Source organism: Sarcophilus harrisii, chromosome 2 (assembly GCF_902635505.1).
Source record: "Sarcophilus harrisii chromosome 2, mSarHar1.11, whole genome shotgun sequence".
Lineage (NCBI taxonomy): Eukaryota > Metazoa > Chordata > Mammalia > Dasyuromorphia > Dasyuridae > Sarcophilus > Sarcophilus harrisii.
Window position 1 is genome coordinate 224,551,684 of NC_045427.1, and position 25,908 is coordinate 224,577,591.

The 25,908-nt window shown below is 34.8% G+C and overlaps 1 protein-coding gene across 11 annotated transcripts in view; it reads right to left on the minus strand.

Annotated features, from left to right (window-relative positions):
- Positions 1 to 11,286, minus strand: part of STAU1 (staufen double-stranded RNA binding protein 1) — a 60,410-nt gene extending 49,124 nt beyond the window's left edge. For 6 of the 11 annotated variants that reach the window (XM_031951600.1, XM_031951595.1, XM_031951590.1 and 3 more), the window contains exon 1: positions 11,101 to 11,286. The gene's annotated coding sequence lies outside the window, so the exon portion shown is untranslated. The remainder of the gene's footprint in view (positions 1 to 11,100) is intronic. The other 5 variants (XM_031951598.1, XM_031951597.1, XM_031951596.1 and 2 more) reach the window with 1 other exon arrangement.
- Between the last annotated feature and the right edge of the window lie 14,622 nt (positions 11,287 to 25,908).

Below are 25,908 nucleotides of genomic sequence, written 5' to 3' on the forward strand. Positions count from 1 at the left end.
GGTGTTATAAATTAGAAAGAGAAAACATGTCTTGCTGGGAAAGATAAAGAAGCTAAGATAGGCTTCCTGAAAAAGATAAGTTTTTGAGCTGAAATAATTAAGTACTGCCACAAACAAAAGTACTTATTAACATGTTAATTTCAGTCCTTTTGTACATCATACAAATCTTAAAAGGAAAGTTTAAGACATAGGGACATTAGGGAACGTGGAATAGTTTACCTGTCAGATATATGGATAAGGGAAGAATTTATGATCAATCAAGAAATGGGGAGTATTACAGAATACAATATAGATAATTTTGATTACATTAAATTAAAAAGGATTTGCACAAAGAAAACTAATCCAGCCATGATTAGAAAGAAAGCAGGAAAAAATCAGCAAGTTTCTCTGATGCACAGATTCTAAAATATATAAAGAACCAAGTCAAATTTATTAGAATACAAATCATTCCCCAAATGGAAACAGTTAAAATTTATGAAGTTTTCAGATGAAATCAAAACTATCTCTAGCAATGTGAAAAAATGCTCTAAATCATTGCTGACTAGAAAAATGAAAATTAATATAACTTTGGTGTACCACCCATCAAATTAGATAATTTGACAGAAAAAGAAAATGACAAATGTTGGAAGGGAACATGGAAAAATTGGGACATCAATGCACTATTTGCTGGAATTGTAAATGTATCCAATCATTTCAGAGGGAAATTTGGAACTATAACTATAAAACTATGCATATACCCTTTGACCTAGAAATACCACTATTCCACTAGTAAGTCCCTAACATAAACAGATGCAAAAAGAAAAAAAGAAATAATAAAGGACCAGTAAATATTAAAATATTTAGAGTAGCTCTTTTTGTGCAGACAAAAAATTTCAAATTTAGAGGACGCCCATCAATTGAGGAATGGCTACACAAACGGTGGTATAAGTTTGTGATGGAAAACTATTGTGCCTATATGAAATGATGAGGAGGATACTCTCAAAAAAGCCTGCAAACATGATAACTGCGGAAATATGTATAGAAGAACTGCATATGTTTAACATATATTGGATTACCTGCTGTCCAAGAGAAGGAGTGAGAGGAAGGGAGGGAGAAAAAATTTGGAATACAAGATTTTGCAAAGGTGAATGCTGAAAACTATCTATGCATATATTTTGAAAATAAAAGCTAAAAAAAAAAATTTTAAATAGCAAAAATTCAAAAAAAAGAAAAGAAAAGAAAAAGAAAAACTTGCAAAGACTTACATGAACTGATGCAAAGTGAAAAGAGCAGAACTAGGAGAACACTGCACACAGCAATACTGTATGATGAACTAAACTTAACTATTCTCAATAATACAATAATCCTAGAATCTGAAAAGACTAATAATGAACCATACTACCTATCTCCAGAGAAAGAAAAGATATTGTCTGAATAGAGGCTGAAGCATGCTATTTTTCACTTTCTTTCTTTCTTTTTTTTTGAGTCTTCTTGTACAAAATGACTAATATGGAAATGTTTTACATGACTGCACATGTATACCTTTATCTGATTGCTTATCACCTCAAGGAGAGGGAGAAAGGAGAAAGGGATAGAATTTGGAACTCAAAACTTTGAAAACAATGTTTAAAAAGTCTTTTAACATGCAATTGGGGAAAAAATAAAATATTAAGTACTAAAAAACAAACAAACAGGGGGAAGGATCAGCACCTAACTGGCCCAGTGGATAGAACAATGGCCCTAGAATCAGGAGTGACTTCAAATGCTGCCTCAGGCAGCACTTAATAGCTGTGTCAGCCTGGGCAAATCACTTAACCAAACTCCTGCAAAAAAATAAAAAGAAAACATAGGGAGATAATATTTATCAACACATTCTAAGACATTTGAATAATTGGTCAAATCATTAATCAATGGAAAGATAAACAAAATGCTTCCTATTTCATAAAAAATAAATTCTGGTGACAAAGGAGAAAAAGACAAGCAGAATCAATTATGAAAGCACTGACAGCAAATTTATTAAACCTACTGTTGACAAGAAGCTAGGAAGAAAAGTATGTGAGATGTTTTTGAGTTTAAAAAGATCTCAACAATGGAACAATGGAAAAAAACTGACGTATAATCGAGTTAAATGTAAAGCCTTACATTCAGGTTCAAAACAATCAAGTACAGAATGGAAGACAAGGCTAGACAAATCAGGAAGAAAAAGACCTGAAGGTCAATGAGTCAATTTTATGACATGGCATCCAAAAACAAACAAACAAACAAACAACCCCCCCCCCCAAAAAAAAAAAAAAACTAGGCTCTATGAATAGAGGCATAATGCCCAGAAAGAAAAAGGTTATAAGTCTTACTACATTCTGCCTTGCTCAGACTACAACTAGTGTATTGTATTTAATTTCTGATACCATACTAGACTAAAAGAATACTAACAACTAGGAGAAAACTTAACAGGGAAAGAGAACAATTTGCTTAGCTTTCTGATTGAAGAGGGATTGTGCTTATTCTACCTGCCTCCAGAAGACAGATCTGGGATCTTGATAGTAGCAATTACAGAAAGACAAGTGTTAACTTATCTAAACAAAAATATCCTAGCAGGTAAAGCTGCATGAAAGATGAATGAGCTACCTCAAGCAAAAAAGTGGATGTCCACTTGTTAGGGACAGCACTGTCTGTACTGTCAAAATCAAACTGAAAGCGGTCCCTGAAATCTCTGAAGGCTTTATAATACTAATTCAGAAAATCACAAATTGAAATTATCTATGTTGTGTTCTATTTATTTTGTTATGGTTCAGGAAATACTTGGGAGTTTTTCTGGCTCCTTACACCCCCTGGGAGTCTGACACTTCTATTGTACAGGTGTTCTTGTTCAGATTTGGACTATGTGATTTCTTTTTTGTTTATTTATGTAGGGTACATTTATTGATATTTACTATCTTCACAATGAAAATGTTTTAATATTACTATGGAAAATGTTTAGAAGTTATGGACCCTCAGATGATACTTTGAGAACTGCTGACATAGATCATTGATAATGGTTGGTATTCAGTTGCTGACTTAAAACAATTATGCTTCTAAGAAAGGTTTGTACCCAATATAAAATAATAGACTATTTGAGTTCCACCACCACCCTTTAAAAAAAAATTAACAATTTTACATGATTCAGGGATCTTAAGCTACTTCTCATTTGCAGTTCAAACTTGTCTGTCACTCTCCAATAAAAAGAGCCACCACTTATCTTGAACCTTTAAAATTTTATTTTGTCATAACAGCTCTATGCATTAGTTTATTATTATCCCCATTTAAAAGATGGGGAAGTTGAGTCCCAAGAACATTGTATTTTAACTTCTGTAATCTAACTAATAAACATTATTGTCAGGATTTCAAATCCTATCTTTTCATTTTAAGTCCATTGTATTTTTTCATCACAACATATTGTTTTATTCATTCAATGTTATTTTTCTACTGGTCCAAAAAGACAGACACTAAACCCCTATTTATGCATCTTCCCCAAAGTCTGCCTTAGGTTCTTTTCTCATTTCCTTTTATAACAGGGATTCTTTATTTGGGATCTCAACGTACGTGTGTGTGTGTGTGTGTGTGAGAGAGAGAGAGAGAGAGAGAGAGAGAGAGAGAGAGAGAGAGAGAGAGAGAACATTTATAAAATTCTCTTGCTACACAAGAAAAATCAGATCAAAAAGGAAAGTAAATGAGTAAGAAAACAAAACGCAAGTGAACAACAATAAAAAGAGTGAGAATGTTATGTTGTGATCCACATTCAATTCCCACAGTCCTCTATCTGGGTGTGGATGGCTCTCATCATCACAAGATCATTGGAACTGCCTTCAATTATCTCATTGTTGAAGAGTGCCAAGTCCATCAGAAATGATCATCATCATAGTCTTGTTGTTGCCACGTACAATGATCTCTTGGTTCTGCTCACTTCACTTAGCATCAGTTCATGTAAGTCTCTCTAGGCCTCTCTGAAATCATCCTCCCGATCATTACTTATGGAACAATAATATTCCATAACATTCAAGACTATATGATTTCTGAAGAACCTTCCAACAATGAGATTCTGATTCTACAGTACTAGAGAAACATAATTAAATGATACTGATGGTGGTCTGATCTTAAAAGCTCCTATTTCAAAGTCTTTGAGTTAGGTCCTCAATATCTAACTATTACAGATAAAGGAATTAGAATAAGGACTGAACCTGTAAATTCATTGGGAAATCTAAGGTTGAGGAAATATCCTCTACCAATACAGTTCAACACTTCTGAGGCAATGAGAAAACTATCTAGAACACTAAGACTAACCTTGCCAAGTCACCAAACAGGTGGGACTTGAACTAAATCTCCCTGGCTTTAAGGCCAGCTCTCTATACAAAATATAATACTTTATCACAGATGAAGACATCTAACAAAAAACTCAGTGCTATCTCTTTTTCTTCATCAAATGATCCTCACACAATAATTTTAAATTTATGAAAAACCTTAATTAATTTGTATTGTTTAAAAAAAAAAAAAACCTAAAACTTCACATTTATTGCATCTATAAAATTAGTATCTTGATTAAACAAAATTTAAGTTTGAGAAAATAACAAATAAGAAGTCTAATTAAAAATACTTTCCTCAAATAAGTAAATAAAAACCAAAAAAATACTTTCCTCAATTTTTTATCCCCAAGTTTTAGGAATTATATCTCGAACAAGCATATTAAACAAAACTGTTTAAGAAACAAACAAACAAACAAAAACCCCTGAATATGCAGATACGTAAGAGCAAATATGGTTTTTGTAGGGACTGATCCAGAGCTATATTATGTATAGAACCACGGATATGATGCCACCAATATTAAGTAGTATTTTAACTTTAATATTTATAGTGTGAATTAAACAATTTCCATTAAGTTTTGCTTTAGTGGTGGTAAAGTTTTTGGCTCACAGCATTCAGTAAAGGTGGCTATCTGAGACATCTTTGCAACCTCTGCAACCATCTTTATTCAATAATATTAACAAATAATCTTATAGTGTTTTCTTGAAAATATGATTTGCTGTGATATTTGTGGAAATATGTATGGAAAAACTGCATAAGTTTGATATATATTGGACTACTACTGGGGAAGAGAAAAAATTTGGAACATGGGATTTTGTAGGTGTGAATGTTGAAAATTATCCATGTATATATTTTGAAAAGAAAAAAAAAAGAAAGAAAATATGGTTTGCTGGTCTAAATATCCTATCTTTAGGATAAGCTTATTATTCAACTAGACATTTCACTGGCATCAGAGTACAACAGAAAAATAACACTAGCGTGCCAGCCTCAGAGAACCTAGGGGCAAGTCCTAGCTCAAGCACTAGCAATAAGAGCACCCTCAACTTAACTTAGAATTCTGAGTTTCAATTTCCTCATGTGTAAAAGAGTGTAGATAAAAACAGCCCCTCTATATTCTCTCTCACATATATTATGATCATGAATAAAAAGGATATATTCCATATCAAGACAAAGATCAAAATGGGTACATGATTTAGACATAAAGAGTAAGACCATAAATAAATTGAGAGTAAGAAACAGTTTACCTATCAGAGTTTTGCAGAAGAGAGGGATTTATGGCCAAACAGAAGATAGAGAACATTATGAAATATAAGAATAATTTTGATTACATCAAAATAAAAAGTTTTTGCGCAAAGTCAATGCAACCAAGATTAGAAGGGAAGCAGAAAGCTGGGAAACAATTTTTTACAGCCAGTGTTTCTGATAAAAGCTCTAAATTATATAAAGAACTGAATCAAATTTGGGAGAATACAAATTATTTCCCAATTGATAAATATTTAAAGGATATAAACAAGCAGTTTTCAGAAGAAGAAATTAAAGCTATCTATAGTTACGAAAAAATGCTCTAAATCACTATAAATTAGAGAATTATAAATTCTGAGTTATCACCTTACACTTAATATTGGCTAATACGACAGAAAGGAAAATGATAAATATTTGCTTTTTGTTGATGAAGCTGTGAACTGATCCAACTATTCTATAGAGCAATTTGGAACTATGCCCAAAAGCCTTGAAAACTATATACCATTTGATCCAGCAATATCTCTAAGTCTATATCCTAGATTATTAAAAATGGAAAAGGACCCACATGTACAAAAATGTTTGTAACAAGTCTCTTTCTGATGGCAAAGAACTGGAAATTGAGTGGATGCCCATTAATTGGAGAATGGCTGAATAAATTGTGGTATATGAATGTAATGAAATACTGTTGTTCTATGAGAAATGATGAGCAGGTGGATTTCAAAAAAAACCTGGAAATACTTAAAAGAACTGACGAGTGAAGTGAGCAGAATTAGTAAATATTGTACACAGTAACAACAACATTGTTCAGATGATTAACTTTGATAGACTTTGTTCTTCTCAGCAACACAATGATCTAAGACGGACTAATGACTAATGATGGAAAATGCTGTCCACATCAAGAGAAAGCACTATGGAGTCTAACTAAAGATTTAAGCATATTATACTCACTTTTTTGTTGCTTTTTCATTCTCATGGTTTTTCTCTTGTGTTCTGAACTTTCTTTCACAACATAACTAAGGGGAAATATGTTTAATATTGTTGTATATATATAGTCTATATTAGGTTGACTGCCATCTTGGTTTGGAAAGGGAAGAGAAGGGAGAAAAAATGGAAATCAAAATCTTATAAAAAATGTCAAAAACTAATAAAATGGGCCAGCTAGGTGTGACCGTGAATAGAGCACCAGCGCTGAAGTCAGGAAGACCTGAGTTCAAATGTGACCTCAAGACACTTAACCCATCCTAACTGTGTGATCCTGGGAAAATCACTAAACTCCAATTGCCTCAGGGGAAAAAAAACTAATAAAATTCTGAAAATAAATAAATGAAATATGAAAGGAGAGAAAACTAAAAAAATTAAAACCATCCATTTGATATTTGTCTCAAATTCAAAAAATAAAAAACAAACCAAACTTAATAATATACCTTCCTTAAGGGTATCTTAGATGAGAAGACAGATTAGATGAGATTCAATACAAACGATATTTACAGATATTCATCAAATAATTTGTCAAAAGTAACATCTTGGTATAAAAAAAAACACATGGTTCTTACTCTTCTATTTCTATAATTAATCAAATTTTTCTCTCAACATATCCCCAAAAAGACCATGTAAATCCATCTTAGTTAAAAATTAACTTTAATAAACTAGCACATCTCAGAAGAGTTGAAACTTTAGTTTGTAGTTTCTTTTTTAGAACTTCCCTAGTGCTATAATCTGAACTATAATAATAAAAAAAAAAAAAAATTAAAGAGGTCAGGAGAAAATTAAGAACAGAAAACTATTTTTATTTTCAAAACCTCCTGTCACCAAGAAACTCAATTCAAAAAACATACTAAACATCTATTCTATAAAAAAAAATTTTAATAAATTTTAATGGCTATTATTTGTAAGGCACTATGCTAGATGCTGTAAACAGACTAAAAAAAAAAAAAAAAAAAAAAAAAAGGTCTGGGCCCCTCAAGGTTTACATTCAACTTGGGGAAGGAGAGGTGAGAAATTCCTAAAACAACTACTGGTAGGTGTGGTATAAAGCAAAAATTACAGTAAAATTTTCCAGTAATTTCAGTTACCATCATTACAATCACTACCCAAACTCAAATAAGAACATTCACAAGGCTTCAGGCCTTGACTCTTGCAGGTTTTTAAGTTCCACCACATACTTAGTAAAAAAGCAATAATTCTTTGCAAAACTGAAAAGCTGTCATTAGTGCTGTGGGTATGATTCCAAATAAGGAAATATTCTTGGTCTTTTTCAAAGAATATAAGGAGAAGAGGAAATCAGCAGAAATCTACAAGTTTCATTTACTTTGTTCTTCAATGTATTAAGTATTTTTGGCTTAGTGTGGCTACGTCCTAGTTGTAGAGATCTATCTTTTCATTTTCCATTACTGGTTGCATGACACTCTAGAAGTGGAATCCTGCCCCCAAAATAGTTCTACAAGTTTTAGTTTGTTCCATAACTTGACAACTACATACAAATGTGCTTTTTCTGGCTGTATTTTGATAGGGTCCAAAACTAATTCAGAAGGGAATGTTTATGACAGCAATAATAAATACCAAAAAATCTGTAACTGAAAAATACTGGAAATCTTGGAGCATTTTAGAAAATAAAATATAACCTTTTCCTTTTCTAGAGTATTAAGTGAAGGTTCAAAAATTACAGTCTTTCTTGTTTTCCATATTCTGATGACTAAAACAAAACAAAAAATTTCCACTGCCGTGGACAAACAACTGGAATACTAATGCTACATGTCTACAACAGAATAATTCTGAAAGCAATGTTTATAGTTAATAATTCTAGAAAGTGACACAAAATATTCTCAACAATTTCTCTAAATTACAGAAATAAGAGAATAATATTTGCTTGTCATCTACACTGATACTGGTATTACATGTCTACTAAAATCAAGGTTTTAAAATGACTAAATTTACTTAGGTGATGAGGCTTTAAAAATATTTCTGATAATAGAATTTAAAGTTTCTAATCAGAATATTCTTTACTTAATTCTTAACCTAAAATTACATCAGCATATTTGCACAACCACTGTAAAGAACCTTTCAAAGTTTTTATCACATAACTTATTAACCATAGTTTAACTTTGACACGAAAAGTTATTTTCCACTAAAGATAAATTTAACAAATATCTATTAAATTAGGAAGAAAAATCCAAAAAAATTTAGTATCAGAAAAAATTAGTATCACAATGAGAAAAACAACTGCTGTTTCACACACAAGTAATATACCAATAATGAAACTTATAATTTGAGAAAAAACTGATCTAATCCTGCCCCACATCTAGTTCACTAAAACCTCCATTTTAGTCATGAAATGTGTATTATAAAAATTTCTACTCCATAAAACAATTACTATCTGTAAATTGCTCTGTGAAAGATAACTTTTTATATTTATTAGAAAAATAACTAACTTGAGAGAATAATGGCTTGAGAAAAATTAAATTCTAAGTCAATTTTTAAATGTTGTAATTTGTGACAGCACTACACTTTACAAAAGGCAACAAGTAATTTGTTTCACTCATAATCTAAACATTTAGGAAACTTATAGATTTTAAATCTGGACAATAACCCTTTGGAAGTGTATCAAACTACAACAAATCAGGATCCAATGTGTATATTTCATAAAATTAAGCAAAAGATGTTTCACATAAGTAAATAAAATATTTTAATTAAGGGAATATATTGAAATTATTTAACATTATAAAAGAACTTTTTTAGAAAACAAAAAAGTTTCCCCTAATTTTTTCTATAAATCAGGGTTTTCATAACCTATTTTGCTAATTAGTACAAGATATACCACCAGCATATCTAACTTCTGAATTAAAAATAAACTCAGCACAAACGAACTTGCCACACTAAAATCTCACCTGTCATTACTAAAATTACTCTGCAAACCAATTACTTTAATTTTTATATCAATAACTCTTAATATAATTTATCTCACTTTGATTACCTAAAAATAACTCAAGCAATTTAAAATGTTTTCTCCTCCACATCCACAAATGAGACAATTTGACAACATAAGAAAAACAAAGAAATCTCTGAGACCTTCAAGCTTTTCCCATAGCTTAAAAAACAGATCACTGGACTGCCATACACATTTGGCCTTAGAGAAGAGATCCTCTTACACGACTAATACTGCAACATGGGCAAGTGCATAGATTTATAATGGGGATCAGTAAATGGAGGTAGAGGAGCTAGCAAAGAGGTGTGGTATTGGGGATTTGAACTATATTATAGAAGACAGCAATTTGGAATAAGGACAAGGACAGAATAAACTACTACAGCTATTTACTAAATGCGGGATGGCAATACTACCTTTCTCTTACAAGGTTGCGGCCCCAGATGATAAATATATCAGTTAGTCCCCCATACTTTTATACCGAAGAGAATCTCTTATCTATCAGTTGCTATGGATCACTATCAACTGAAATACTCTTTTGCTCATTACAACCGCCAGGAGAAAAATGCATTCCCCCAAATGCACAGGTGTATGAGGTCTGTAACTGAGGAACTTTAATATCACTCCTATTTCCTTCTAAAGAACCAGACCCGAACATAACTTCTTTCCTAATACATGATATATATAAAGAAAGAAAAAAAAACAACCATCTATTCTCTCCCCCGTTGATAAGAAATATCGGGACACAGAACAATAAAAAACTGCTGGAGCTTCAACAATTTAATTCAACGAACATTCATTCCATCTGTGGACAATCTGGAAGGCAGCGGAGTGGGGGAAAGGGTCAGAATAAATTCCTTTAAGCATTTGAGTTCTGAAATAAATACTCTAACCTTAGAACTGGGCTAGGGTAAAAAAAAAAAAAAAAAAAACAACTAACTGGGTTCCGGGGGTGTGTGCAAAATCGTAAAGAGGAGCTTACAGGAGGCTCGTGTCTTAAAGGGCCTGCTCTTTCCCTCCGTGGCAAAGAACAGGTTAAAAAGGCTGTTGCGCGTCCCTCAGGCCGAGAAGGTGCAGGGAGAGGAAGGGGATAGCCGGGAGGCGGGGAAGACACTAGTGCCCAGCAAGGTGGGGGCTGCAGCAAACACCATTCCTCGGGGGAAAATGCGGGGAGGGGCAGCAAGCGGAAAAAGACCAAGGATGAAGAAGGGGCGGAGGGAGAGGCGGCGGAGGAACCTGCGCCTCCCAAGCCCCGATCTCCGGAGGCAAGGCGAGGAGCTGGGATGAGAGGAGACGGCCGAGGGCTCTTCTCCCAGAATAGGCCTGATCCCCGCCCCGGGGAGGGCGGAGGGCGGAGGGACCGAGGCCTTTCTTGGGGGAGGGGGTGACGGCAGCCCCTCCCCACTCCGGCCAGGGAGGGAAGCTGACTCCCTCAGCGGCCTAGCGTCCCCAGCCCTGTCCGCCGAAGCACTCTACGAGCAGCGGCTTGCCTCGCCTCCTCAGGCCGAGCTAGGCCGGGGTGGCTCCGGGGAGTCGTCTCCCGTCCCCTCTCCGCTTCTCTCTCACCCACCCGCCATCCCAGGCCCTTCCCCCAAGCTGCAACGGGCTGGGCCGAAGCGCCTCACCTGGATTCCCGGGACTCGTCCCCCGCTGAAGGATCGGTTAGGCGGTGGTAGTGAGGAGGGGAGGGGAGGCGGAATGGCCTGTGGGGGGGCGGGCGCCGGGGGTCGGGGAGGGAGGGAGGGGGAAGCCGAGCCAGACGCTGCGGCCACAGGGCAAACACTAAAGAGAATGAGCCGCTCGGGCTCCCGCAGCCAGGCAGGAAGTGACGGGGGGAGGGACAGGGCCCGACCCCCTCCTTCCCCAATCCCCTCCCCCCATATACAGAAACTACAATTCCCGGCAGGGTTAGCGCTGCTCCAGCTACTGAGACTACAATTCCCGGCAGGCACTGCGTGAAACCTTACCCTTTACCCTCCACGTCGAGAATCAAAATTGTCTTTAGCTCGCGAGCTAAGGTATAGCCCTTTGCTGGGGGTTTCCCCGCTTGTCCCTCCGCACCTTGACTGATGGGAACTGTAGTTCCCGCACGATACATAGGCCCAAATTTAGAGACAGCTGTCAGGAAGTCGCACCCTTTTAAAAGCGTAGGCAGGGGTTCTCTCTGATAGGATGTCCTGGGAACAGGTGGGTCTTTTTCCCTTGGACCTCAGCAAACATGCATGGGTATAATCATCCTTCTCATGGTCCTCCCTGACGCACACTCTCACACCCTAACTCGGGCAATCTCTAGAACCCCAAGGGGGGCTATTTACGTTGTCTTTGTTTCCTCACCTGTCTTCTTTCCCTCTCTTCTTCCATTACTTTTTCCTCCAAACAAACAGGAGTTTATAATAGCATCATAAATGACTTTCTATCCCAGAATCTTCCAGTCTTCCAAGAAAAAGCAAGCTACATAAATATAATAGGTAGTTTTGTACCAGCCTTGACTTTGTTTTTAACCAAGATTTTCTAGCAGCACACCCTGAAATTATTATTCTCGTGCTGCTTCTAAGCTCTATATTATCACCTTTCTGTTTACATTTATCTTTTTTCATATGATCTCATTTGTTGTCGGGTTTGGGTTGGTTGGTTTGTTTGTTTGTTTGTTTTTGGTAGAAAAATGAAATAGGTGATCTCCCTTCTTATTCTTCAACGTGATTCTTGGGTATTCCTCGACAAATTCCTCCCTATTCAGTGTACTATGGACCTTTGTGGTTTTTTATATTTCATGATTCTAGTGCAACATGGGTTAATCCCTCATCTAAATACATGACCAGTTTACGTCATTACTTTCATGTCTAAGAATTGTACTCATTAAAATCCTTTTTTTTTTTTTTTTTTTGCTGAGACAATTGGGGTTAAGTGACTTTCCCAGGGTCACACAGCGAGGAAGTGTTAAGTGTCCTCCTGACTTCAGGGCTGGTGCTCTGTCCACTGCGCCACCTAGCTGCCCCTAAAATCCATTTTTTAGTGTAAAGAATATGATCATTTATCATCTCAGCAATCAATTAACAAGTTTTTATTATGGAGACTAAGGAAACAAAAACAGCAAAGCATCCTCTTCCCTCAAGGAAATTACATTTTAACCTGAAGACCACATGAACATACGTACCCAACCATACATTTTATGTGTACCGTACACAGAACAGATAAAAGGTAATCTTGAAGGGAAAGATACAGACATCTGGAGGCCCAGGAAAAGCCTCACACAGAAGTGGCACTTTTGGCTTAGTGCTATGATAGGTCCTCAGTAAATTCATGTTAATTACATTTAAATTAGGAGCAAAGTTAAGTAATGTTGAAATTCAATTCTGTACATCTTACTTTGAATTAGCTGACCTGGCGGACACTCAGATTCGTAAACATTCTTCTCTGATGTCTCATTGAGAACTCAGGGTAGCTTCTGGTGCCTTAGGAATGATACAATTTTTTATTTTTGTTTTGTTTGATTCTAGGGTTTTCAAATTTCAGCTGTGTCAAAAGTTCAGAGTCCTTCCCTTGTCTCCCACCCCACTAAAACCTTTTGTTTTATGTTTTAAAAGAAACTTTTTGTTTGTTTAAAAATATATTTAAGAAACAATATTTAAAACTATATTGTTTTTGTGAGACTTAAAACTATATTTTGTTTTGAATATTGCTATTAAAAGGAGAGTAATTTGGAATTATGGTGTTTGCTTGCTTGTCTTTTTTTCTCTTTTTGCTTTTGACCTGATTTTTCTTGTGCATCATGATAAATGTGGAAATATGTTTAGAAGAATTGCACATGTTTAACCTATTTTGGATTACTTGCAGTCTAGGGGAGGGGGAAGGTGGAGAGGGAGGGAGAAAAATATGGAATACAAGGTTTTGCAAGGATAATTGCTGAAAACTATCTTTGCATGTATTTTGAAAAATAAAAAGCTATTATAAAAATATGAAAGTCTGAACTATTAAAAATAAAAGAAGTTATGTTATTCACTTAAATTCAAAAGTAACTTACTGTGCCTTTTATTGTTATTGCTCCATAACAGGCCAAGACTGTCCATGGGATTTTTTTGGCAAAGATACTGGAATAATTTGCCTTTTCCTTCTCCAATGAATCAAAGCAAAGAGTGGTTAAGTAATTTGCTCAGGGTCACACAAGTAATAAGTGTCTGAGATTTGAATTTAGGGTTTACTGACTCCAGATCGAGGGGTCTCTACTGAGCCACTGAACAGCCTTTTCTATGCCTACTATGTCCCAGTCTCTAGGATAGATACTGGAGATACAAAGACAAAAATGAAAACAGTTCCTTGTCCTCAAGTAGCTTATAGTCTCTTAGAAGGAAATGTTATGTATAAAAGTAAATACCTATAAAATATATAAAAAGTAATTTGGCAAGATGAGATGAGAGAGGACAAGGTATGGAGAGCAAAAGACAAATTACTGAGTATATTAGGAATATACCTATAAGGTATATCAGGTACATACTCATGAGAAGTAGCATTTGAACTGAGGCAAAAGGCAGAAGTGAGAAGAAAAGGCATTCCAGGCATCACGACAGTGGGGGTTACCTGTACAAAGACAGAAGCAGGAGATAAAATGTCCAAACAAGGACCAGCAAGCATGCCAGAGTAGCTGAAAAGTAAAGTACTGTCGGTCAATAAACATTTATTAAATATCTACTGTGTATTAAATTCTGGACTAAATGCCGAGAGCTTACAATTTAAGTGGGGGAAAATACACAAAAAGATGGTAGGAATCAGGGTGGGAGAAGGTTCCCAGCTCCAGGGCATAATGGAAAAGACCAGAAAAATCCCAAAAAGTGGAGCTGCTGGTAGGAAATAAGGGTATTTTTGGATCTTACAACTTCTACTCATAGGGTCTAATCATATGGGCACAGGGGAATGATGAAATGTGAATACTAAGGTTAATTTGACTTTGGAGGGTGATGAGATTTCCCAATTATGTATGAGGTTTCTGGTGTATTATGACATGATAGAGAAGCCCAGATAAATCTAAAAGTAGTAGCTGGTGAAAAATGAGGAGGAGGGTAAAGCAATAGCGATGTCTAGAAAGGATGAAATCAGATTGAGAAGGGTTTTAAATGACAAACAGAAGAATTTGCATTTTATTCCAGAGGCATTAGGGAACCCATGAAACTTCTTGAGCAAGAAAATGACCTAGTCAGGCTTGTGCTTTGGGAATATTATTTTGGCAACTACAAGGAAGAGACATTAGAAAGAGACTAGCTTAGAGGCAGAGAGAACAATTAGAAGCAGAGAGATGATTAGTGTTGAAAACTAGATTGATGGTCATGTGAGTGAAGAAAATATGATTTATTGTGGAGAAAGAATTGACAAGACACGGTAATTTAACTGCCTATGAGGATGAGTGAATTGAGGATAACTCAGAAGTTATGAATCAGGGTGACTTGAAGATGGTGCCTTCATCTGAAAAAGGGAACCTAGGAAAGGGGTTTTGGAGGGGAGACATTAAGTTCTGTTTTAGGCATGTAAATTTTGGAATTTCAGATAGTCAAATTAGAAATCATCTGCAGAAATGATCATTGAACCCAGGGGGGTTGATTAGATCACCCACAGGGAGAATGAAAAAAGAATCTAGGACAAAGGCCTGGAGTATACTAATAGAAAGGCAGGACATGGATGAACAGAGAGGTAAGAGAAATAAAACATTCTATTTAAATGCTTTTGTTTGGAGTTAATTAAATCAACAATTTTTTAAAAAGATGATTACCTTTAAAGATATTTAAAACAACGTAGAATTTGAAGGAAAGTTCCAAAGATGAATTCTAAAAGTTTTTGTATAATGACAAAATTATTGAAATAAAAGTGCTTATAAACTAGGAAAACATTTTTACAGTTAAATGTTCTGATAAAGGCCTTATTTCTGAAATATATAGAGAATTGACTCTTAATTTATAAGAAATCAAGCCATTCTCCAATTGATTAATCATCAAAGGATATGAACAATTTTCAGATGATGAAACTGAAACTATTTCTAAAGATCATTATATACTTCAACAACATTACTATATGATCAATTCTGATGGACATAGTCCTCTTCAACAGTGAGATGAACTAAATCAATTCCAATAGAGCAGTAATGAACTGAACCAGCTACATCCAAGGAAAGAACTCTGAGAGATGACTATGAACCACTACATAGAATTCCCAATCCCTCTATTTTTGTCTGCTTGCATTTTTTATTTTCTTCACAGGCTAATTGTACACTATTTCAAAGTCCGACTCTTTATACAGCAAAATAACTGTTTGGACATATATACATATATTGTATTTAACTTATACTTTAACATACTTAACATGTATTGGTCAACCTGCCATCTGGGGAAAGTGGTGGGGGGAAGGACGGAAAAAGCTGGAACAAAAGGATTTGCAACTGTCGATGCTGAAAAATTACCTATGCATATATCTTGTAAATAAAAAAAGCTATAATAAAAAAAGAAACTATCTCTATTCATATGAAAGGGTGTTCCAAATCAGTATTAATCAGAGTAATTGATCTGAGATACCATTACATACCTGTCAGATTGGCTAAGATGACAGGAAAAGATAACGAATGTTGGAGGGGATGCAGGAAAACTGGGACACTGATGCATTGTTGGTGGAGTTGCAAACAGAATCAAGCATTCTGGAGAGCAATTTGGAACTATGCTCAAAAAGTTATCAAACTGTGCATACCCTTTGATCCAGCAGTGTTACTACTGGGCTTATATCCCGAAGAGATCTTAAAGAAGGGAAAGGGACCTGTATGTGCCAAAATGTCTGTGGCAGTCCTGTTTGTAGTGGCAAAAAACTGATAACTGAGTGGATGCCCATCAATTGGAGAATGACTAGCAGGATGAATACAGAGAAACTTGGAGAGACTTACATGAACTGATGCTGAGTGAAATGAGCAGAACCAGGAGATCATTATACACTTCAACAACAATACTGTATGAGGATGTATTCTGATGGAAGTGGATATCCAACAAAGAGAAGATCCAATTCAGTTCCAATTGATTAGTGATGGACAGAATCAGCTACACCCAGAGAAGGAACACTGGGAAATGAAAGTGGACTGCTTGCATTTTTGTTTTTCTTCCCAGGTTATTTTTACCTTCAGAATCCAATTTTTCTTGTGTAACAAGAGAACTGTACAGATCTGCACACGTATCTTGTATCTTAGATATGCTTCAACATGTATGAAACTATCTGCCATCTAGGGGAGAGGGTGGAGGAAGGGAAGGGAAAAGTTGGAACAGAAGTGAGTACAAGGGATAGTGTTGTAAAAATTACCCATGCATATGTTCTATCAATAAAAAGCTATAATTTTTTAAAAATAATAAAAGTTAGCACAAAAACCAAATAAAAAAAGAAAAGAAAAAAAAGGAATAAAAGTGCTTATTCTCAAGGTGATTACTCAATAGAACAATATTCAATTCCAGGTAAAAGTTTTAATATAATTAAAAATAAATCTATCTTATAGTCACATGTCACATATATCTATATCATCATTCTCTTAATTATTAAAACAAAATTTTATTCAAATTCATTAGAATTAATTTTTTCAGTTTTTAACAAAACACATTTTAATAAATTTGAAAAAACATCTATAAATATATCGTCTGAATTTTATAATAATAAAAGATCCAGTTTTATATGATTATATGTATTAAATGCCACATAAACTCTTGAGATATCCTTTTCTAAGTTGTAGTTTGCTACTCAGTAATCCAGAAACTTATTTTGCTATTATCTGAATTTACTTCCAAAACATAATTAATGTATTTCAGGAAAATTTCATATTCACAAAAAGATAGTTATGGGTAGTTAACACATTTAACTTTTTTTTTTTTAAATAATAGCTTTTTATTTTCAAAATACACCCAAAGATAGTTTTCAACATAAACCCTTGCAAAACTTTGTGTTCCAAATTTTTCTTCCTCCTTTCTCCTGCACCTAAAAAGCAAGTAATCCATTATGCTAAACATGTACAATTCTTCTATACATATTTTCATATTTATCATGCTGCACAAGAAAAATCTGATCAAAAAGGAAAAAAATGAGAAAAAAAAGCAAGCAAACAAGCACAAAAAGGTGAAAAAACTAACACATTTAACTTTAAACAATTGATATCAAACTCAAGTAGAAATATTTCTCCACAGAAAGTATATTGACTTAGAAAAATACAAATTAATATTTTTCATGTTTTTTTTCCCTTAAACATTTCCAATTACATTTTAATGTGATTTGGGAGTTTTGCAAGGAACTTGTGGTGTATAAGCTATGGAGTTTGATGCAGCTACAATCATGTTAGTCAAATGTATGACATAAAGGTATAGATTATTATAAGAAAATTTGAGAAAAGCCCTACTTTATTTTGTAAAGTTACACAATTATTTTTGTTCCCATTGATATTATGATGATTGCATGATGTCCTAGAACATTATAGGGCTTCCTCAATTACATTATAGTGTAATTGAAATTTTAAATTGTAGGTACCTTAGAAATTAGCCAGTCAAACCCTCTCATTTTATAGATTAAGAAACTAAAACCTACAGATTACTTGCCCAAGGTCACAAAGATGATAAATAGCATGAAAAGAATTGGAACAAAGGTACTTTGTCCACAATCACTCAGAATTAATCACTTTGCAATTCAGAAAACATTACATAAATGTGAGTTATTATCATCTAAAAAGTTTTCAAAATCTTAATATTTAAACTGTAGGCCTCTAAAAATTGAGGCAGTTATTATAGTGTTTACCCCAACTTAATGAGGGCATTGGATTTAAAAAATTAAAAGGTAAAAATAAAATATTTAAGAAAAATCTATTAATGATAGTGTTTTGAATTGAATGCTATAATCAGTAAACATTTTTGTAGCTTAACATAATTACATATTTCAGATAAACTTAATAATAATTTGTATTTAATAATGCTTTGAGGTTTACTAAGTGTATTCCTGACAAGAACCCTGGGTGTTTTGGGATACAAACACTATTATCCCCTTTGAAGTTAAAGAATTTACCATCCATGCAGTAGCTAACTTTGATTCTATGTTTGTTTCATTGAAAGTGTTTGACAACATGGCTAAAAGCATCATGCTAAAAAACACGGGAGCAAGCACACAGCTTCGTTTCACTCTACTTGTGACCAGGAAAGCTTGAGAGCATTGTCCATTGTCCAGAACCCAGGCAAGAATGCCACCATAAAATTGACATATTATACAGATGAATTTCTTTGGGCAACCAAAATTTGATATAATTTTCCCTAAGTCCTCATGACTGACAGTATAAAGGCCTTGGTCAGATTTATAAATATATACAGACCTCCGTTTTGCTCCTGGCATTTCTCCTGGAGTTGTTGGGCAATAAACACCATATTGACTTTTCCTTGGTTCCTTCTGAAGCCACGCTGACTCTCAGAGAACTGACTTTTATCCAGGTGTAGGAACAGCCTTTTAAGGAGGATGCTGGTAAGTGTTTAAGACTAAGAGAGAGAGACCTGCTAGTGATTGACACAAGACAATGTATTCCTTTTACCTTTATAAAGTTGGACAATGGAGGTAACTGTAAACTTGAACTTGACATTCTCAGTCTCTCAAAAACTTTAGAATTGATTGTATGACAGGGGAGACACTGGCACAGGATTGCCCAGCATAGCGTGCCCTTATCAGAGAAGGGGCTGTGTTCTATGAGCAAAGCAGAACTGAATTAGCCCAAAAGAAATGTGAGATCACAAAGTCAGAGAGTGTACCCCAAATGTTCACAGGGACTATTTGTGTCTGATCCATGGCAGAGCATCCTGAGCTTGTATTGGTCTGATCAGACACAGTCAGACACACTGCAACTCGACTCTAACAAAGTGATGTCTGCAAGAACAAATGACAATAACCATTACCCCTACATTATAGATGGGAAAACTGAGGGTCAAAGCAGCTATATGACTAGTTCTTGCTCAGGTAGCTATTAAGTATTGGAACCAGAATTTGAATCTAGGTCTCCTGGCATTGTGTTAAAATGCCCTCAAGGAGCTCACAATCTAATAGGAGAGACAGTATGTAAACAAATATATACAAACAAGCTATAGACAGGATAAGCAAGAAAACTCTGTAATTAAGATGGTTTGGGGAAAGCTTCCTGTAGAAGAGGGGGTGGAAGTCACAGGAAAGCCCAGAGAAGAAGCCAGGATGGCAGGAGAGTATGCCAGACACAATAATGTATATTTTTAAAGCTGTCATGTGGAGGAGAGATTGGATATGTTCTTGGCCCAAGTGGGGAACATGTAAAGGGTAATTAGTGAAAGTTGTTGAAAAGAGGAACATTTTGACTTAGAACAAGGAGAACCATCCTAGCAATAAGAATGATCCCAAAAAGCAATGGGACACTCAGGAAGTAAGGGATTCTCTTTCACTTGAAGTTTGGCAGGAAAGATTGGGTGACCATGCTTTGTATATATGGTAAGAAAAGATTCTTGTTTAGGTATAAATTATAGAAGTTATATATTATAGAGATTAGATCAATTATATAAATATAGAGATTATTTTAGGTATAGAGAAGGTATTCTGAGGTATCTTCTAAGTATGAAATTTGATTCTGAGAAATAATTTTTAAATAATTAATCAAGTGACAAAATAGAATTAACAAATAAGGAATCAGGGTAGGGAGGATTTTGTATTATTTCAATAAAATTTTCATTAGATTTCAGTTAGAAATTGTGTGATACAAGAACTGGTCTGTGGTAAGATGCCTTATTAGGAGATAATACTAAGCAACAGGGTAGATATTACATTATGCAAAAGGATTAAATAGCAATTGCAGTGGTCAAACATTAGGATCAAAGATAGCAAATGGTGGTATTTAGATTATCCTCCATTCTTAAAATAAATAGTACAACACGGCATAGTGTGCAAGTTAAAAAAATATTTTTGGAGGAAGTGAACCTGCATATGTTAAAGATAGAGTCTTCCACTAATGCATTTTTGGTGGAGTTGTGAAATGATCCAACATTCTGAAAAGCAATTTGGGACTATGCCCAAAGGGCTATATAACTGTGCATATCCTTTGAACCAGCAGTGCCATTACTGGGTCAGTATCCCAAGGAAATCATTAAGGAGGGAAAAGGACCCACATATGCAAAAATGTTTTTAGCAGCTCTTTTTATAGTGGCAACGAATTGGAAAATGAGTAGATGCCCATCCATCAGTTGGGGAAATGGCAGAACAAGTTGTGGTACATGAAGGTAATAGAATATTATTGTTCTATAAAAAGTGATGAACAAGCTGATTATAGAAAGGCCTGGAAAGATTTATATGAACTGCTGCTGAGCAAAACAAGCAGAACCAGGAATACATTGTACATGATAACAACAAGAATGTGCGATGATCAACTATGAAAGTATTAGTTCTTCTCAGTAGTTCAGGGATCCAAAGGAATCCCAATAGACTTTGGACAGAAAATGCCATCTGCAACCAGAGAAAGAAGGAGATCAAATGTAAATCAACACATGGTATGTTCATTTCTTTTTTCTGTTTTTTTTTTTTTTAATCTCTCCCATGGTTTTTCCTGTTTGCTCTGACTTTTCTCTTCCAACATAATTCATAAAACAATATGTATTAAAAATAAACTAAACTAAATAAATAAATGAAGAAAAAAGATGAATCCTCACAAGTAGTCGGCCTGCTTGGCAAATTTCTGTTCATAAGCAGTTGAACATTTAGGCACACAATTATTACTAGCATTAAAACAGACAATATTATTTACTTATTTTTTTCCAGTCATTACTTAGGAGAGAAGGATGGAGCATAACTCATTTTAGTTTAGATGTAAGTATACTAATAGATATAGTAAAGACTATTAGACACTTGGACAAACTATTGAAAATATGTAAATTTTTTTCCTATTGGAAACTTTTTACAATGTCACTTCAAGGATCGTTTAGTTGTTACTGTACTAGAAATGTGAACATGAGATAAAATGCACAATTTGATACATTTTTAGTGCAAGTTTTTTGTTTGTTTATTTGTTTTAATGGATCTGTTTTTCTATGACATAGGGAGCCACAGCTAAGGAAATTTTTTCTATCAATGCATATGGGAAATTTTTCTACAAATTATAATCTGGGGATGGGTGGGACAGAGCATTGCCTAGGCACTGCGAGATTAAATGTTTTGTCCAGGATCATTAACAATGATCAATTGTTCAACAATGATTCAACAATGATTCAACAAGCAATACTATATGATGATCAATTCTGATGGAAGTGGCCCTCTTCAACAATGAGATGAACCAAATCAGCTCCATTTGTTCAACAATGCATAGAACCAGCTACATCCTATTATGGGCCAGAACTTGAAACAAGGTGCTAAGTCACTGGAAATGATAGAGACAATGCTTATGTACTTAGTTCACACCTTTGGAATTCACACCTTTAAGAGAGTTCACACATTAGAAATTACACCTTAAGAGAGCATATATAAGGAGGAGCCCACTAAAGGACAAGCCCACTAGAGACTTTGGGAGATTCACAAGTCAGAACCCACAATCCCACTTTTGGAGGAGGAGCCAGATTCATTCCATTTTCCACTTTTGTGCTGGCTGAAGGTTTTGGATTCGGAGGTAGCTAGAGGCTGAAGCTGGAAGAGACAAACAACTAGCAGCAAGAGCTCTCAGAACAAAGGAGAGAAATAGGCCTCTAAGAAAGCTAATCAGGCTATTTTGGAAGAGACAATAAAGGATTGGAATTTAACTCCTGGCTGAATTTGACGTGATCTTTACTCTGAACTGAAATGAAGGCTGCCTCCAGAAGCTCCCAGAGAGTGATTATATTTTAGAGAAGAGAACACTACAACATCCAGTGAAAGAACTCTGGGAAATGAGTGTGAACCACTACATTTAACATATATTTTAACATATTTAACATGTATTGGTCTACCTGCCATATGGGGGAGGAGATGGGGGGAAGGAGGGGAAAAATTGGAACGAAAGGTTTTGCAATTGTCAGTGCTGAAAAATTATGCATATATCTTGTAAATAAAAAACTATAATAAAAAATAAAATAAATGTTTTGACCAGTCATACAGCTAGAATTGTTAAAAGTTGGACTTGTACCCAAAGTTGGCCTTCTAATCATTATAACAGACTGCCTATTTTCCTATTAACAGATTTATTTATGTAGTAGATGATCAGGGGAACTGATTAATAGACTGCAATACTTTTCAGGAAACTAGATATTCATTTAGTCTCTTGTTTAGGAACATATACATTGGCTTCTTACTGGAGGGATACACAGATCTCTTCCCCTCAGTCTCAATCATTCTCCCCACTCCTCTCCCAAGTGAGAAAAAATAGCTTTCTGAGACATTTTTTCCCCACTTTCCCTGTCTCCCCCATTTTAACTTCTAAGTGAGGAAGACAATAAACATGTATATACCATCTTCTTTTGCACTGGAGTGTGAAGTGAAGGGTTTCTCTCACCTCTTACTCCCTAGCCACTGCACCTTCTAGCAAAAACAAATAAATAGCTGGGAGAGACGTTTTCTTAAGAAAGTTAGAGACTGGAGTTTCTTAAAGCTCCAATTTCTGATTGGTGTCTTCTACTTCTATTTCTTTCTCTGAATTTAGATCAATGACTAGTAATTCTGAAAAAGGGACTTTAGAATTTCCAACCTTGGTAATTACTACTTATGCAGTCTTGAGTTTCTAATTCTATCAGTGATACAGGCCATGCAAAGAAGGAAGATGCCTTTAAGAGTTCACTTTTCAGAGTATATCAACAGAATAATCCTGCAGCAGGAAGACTAAACCATATGAAGAAGGTCTGGATCTTGTCAATGCTCCATCATAATTACGGTAGCTGCTTGGACAATGCAAGTCTGAGATAATTGTAAAATATCTGTTTAGTCCTATAAAAAAAGAGTTCTTGCCTTCTGAAGAGAATAAAGTGAGTATAATAGGTTATTTGAGTATTTTGTGACATCTGTATTTGTCCATGTATACCTTAAGCCCTTTGTCCTTTAAAAAAAATTTTTTTATATATATCTTGTTGGTAACATCTCCAATTTTTTTCTATTATCCGTCTCCTTCCCAGAGAGCTATTTCATATAAAAATTTTTTTAAAGAAAAAATGTTAGAGAGCAAAAAATAAGTAAAATCAATACATCGAGTAATTGTAAAAATATATACGATGCATCATACCTATGGAAACTCCTATCTTTGCAAAGGCTCATGAATATTATCTATGTTTATTGTAAGTGATTCTGCAACATTCACTTTTGATTATTTTGTGATATAATCAATCACAATTGATTATTGATTCACTTTCAATTAACATTATTATAATCATTGTGGTTATTATTTTCTTGTCTCTGCTTATTTCATTCTGCATCAATAAATCTTTTCCATACTCCTCTATTCATCATATTTATTATTTTTTTACAGCACAGTAATATTCCATTATATCCATCTACCTTATGCATTTTCTGTGGTGGAAGAAATAAATAACTGTACCACAGGGCTACACATATGTGTTATATACTTTTGTGGGAGGGAAGCCTGTGGAGACTTAACATTTGTTTTAGAGACCTCTTGGTTCTTCCCCATAAATGACCTATTTATTAATCCTATAATCTTGTTGTGAATTAGGGTTGTTTTAGTTTAGTATTTGTATCCCTTTGGGGCCATCACCAGTCATCTTGACATGTGTTTTTCCAATGGATCTTGATGATTCCACAGGAAAGTGAAGTTAATGACTTTGCTCAGCTCTGCCTAAGTTAAATACAATTCACTCTGCATTGTCTAAGCAACTATAGCAATTATGATAGAGCATTGACAACTCAAAACTTAAGGGAAAAAACCACGAATGTTAAAAATTGCTTAAAAAATGTAATTGGGAAAAATATTTTTGAAAAAGAGATTCAAAAAGTTCAAATTCTCATTTTACAAATCAAGAAAAGGAGGCCCGAAGAGGTTAAGCAATTTATCTATGACAAAGTATTCTGAGGACTTAAACTAAAAAAAATTATGATACTTTATGTGTTGAAATTAAATTAAAACAGTTACCAAGCAAGGTTGATGGTTAAGTTAAGTTTTGAATTTTAAAAAGGAAGATCTAATGTATTGGGTGTTCAGATGTTCAAGAAAAAAAATTAGTAGTCGCTATTATCTAAACATGGAATTATGGGTATTTTTGAGATTTCTTGGGGATAGATAGGCTGTAATTAAGCATTGTTGAACCAAAAGAAAGCCAACATTTCTAAAGCACTACTTTCTCACCCTACTCATTAACACCTTGGAAAGGGAAAACAAGGAAAGAGGTGGTGATTTGCAAAAAATCTTATTTCATTAGTGTAGATCTATCCTCTACTGAATCAGATGGGAATGTCTCTTTGTCTTTATTAAATGGTTTTACGAGTTACTATGGCCAAAAATATCATTACTGACCTGCATTATGAAAATAATCCCTTTTCACTTTTTGCTAGGAGGATTAACAAGAAGTACCAACTTTGGGGCAGCTAGATGGTGAAGTGGATAGAACACCAGGCATGAGTCAGGAAGAGTTCAAATCCAGCCTTAAACACATCCTAGATGTGTGACCCTGGGTAAATCACCTAATTTTGTTTGCCTCAATTTCTTCATCTGTAAAATGATCTAGAGAGTAAAATAGGAAACTCCTCCATTATCTTTGCTAAGAAAACTCCAAAGAGGGTCATGAAGAGTTGGATACAACTGAAATGACTGAAGAATAACTAATTTGATAAATGTTCCAAAGTTTGCCCTATACTATACTGCTATATTCTCTTTAGAACATAGGTTCACACAATATTATAGATAATATAGTGGAGCAGGGCATAGGTGAAGGATTCTTTCCTTAAACAGGAAGTTACTAACTCACCATCTCTAGAGAAAGATCATTGAGCTGTTTTTCTGAGACATTATCATGTGCCTACAATGTGCAATTGTGCAAAGCATGAAAAAAAAAAAAAAAAGAAATAATCCCTGCCCTCTAAGAGCTTATATTCTCTAGGGAGAGGCAATAAACATATGCAATTATGTCTGAAATAAAGACAAGGTAATTGTAGGAGAGCAGTAGGTGGGGGTACAGGTAGGATGGGAGGGGTGGAATCAGGAAAAGCCTAATGTAATTGGTGGTACTTGACCTGGGTTTTGAAGGAAACTAAGATTCTCAGAAGTGAAGATAAGTATTGATTACATTTTAAGAATGAAGCTAGGACAATCTTCATAAAACTAAACAGATCGGAGATTGAATGTTGTGTATGGGAAACAGCAAGAAAGTTAATTTGGTTAGATTGAAGAATAAAGGAGGGGAACAATGTATAGCCCTAGAAAGATGCCTTTGAGTCAGAGATCATTAGGCTTTAAATAACAAAGAGGAATTTATACTTTATTA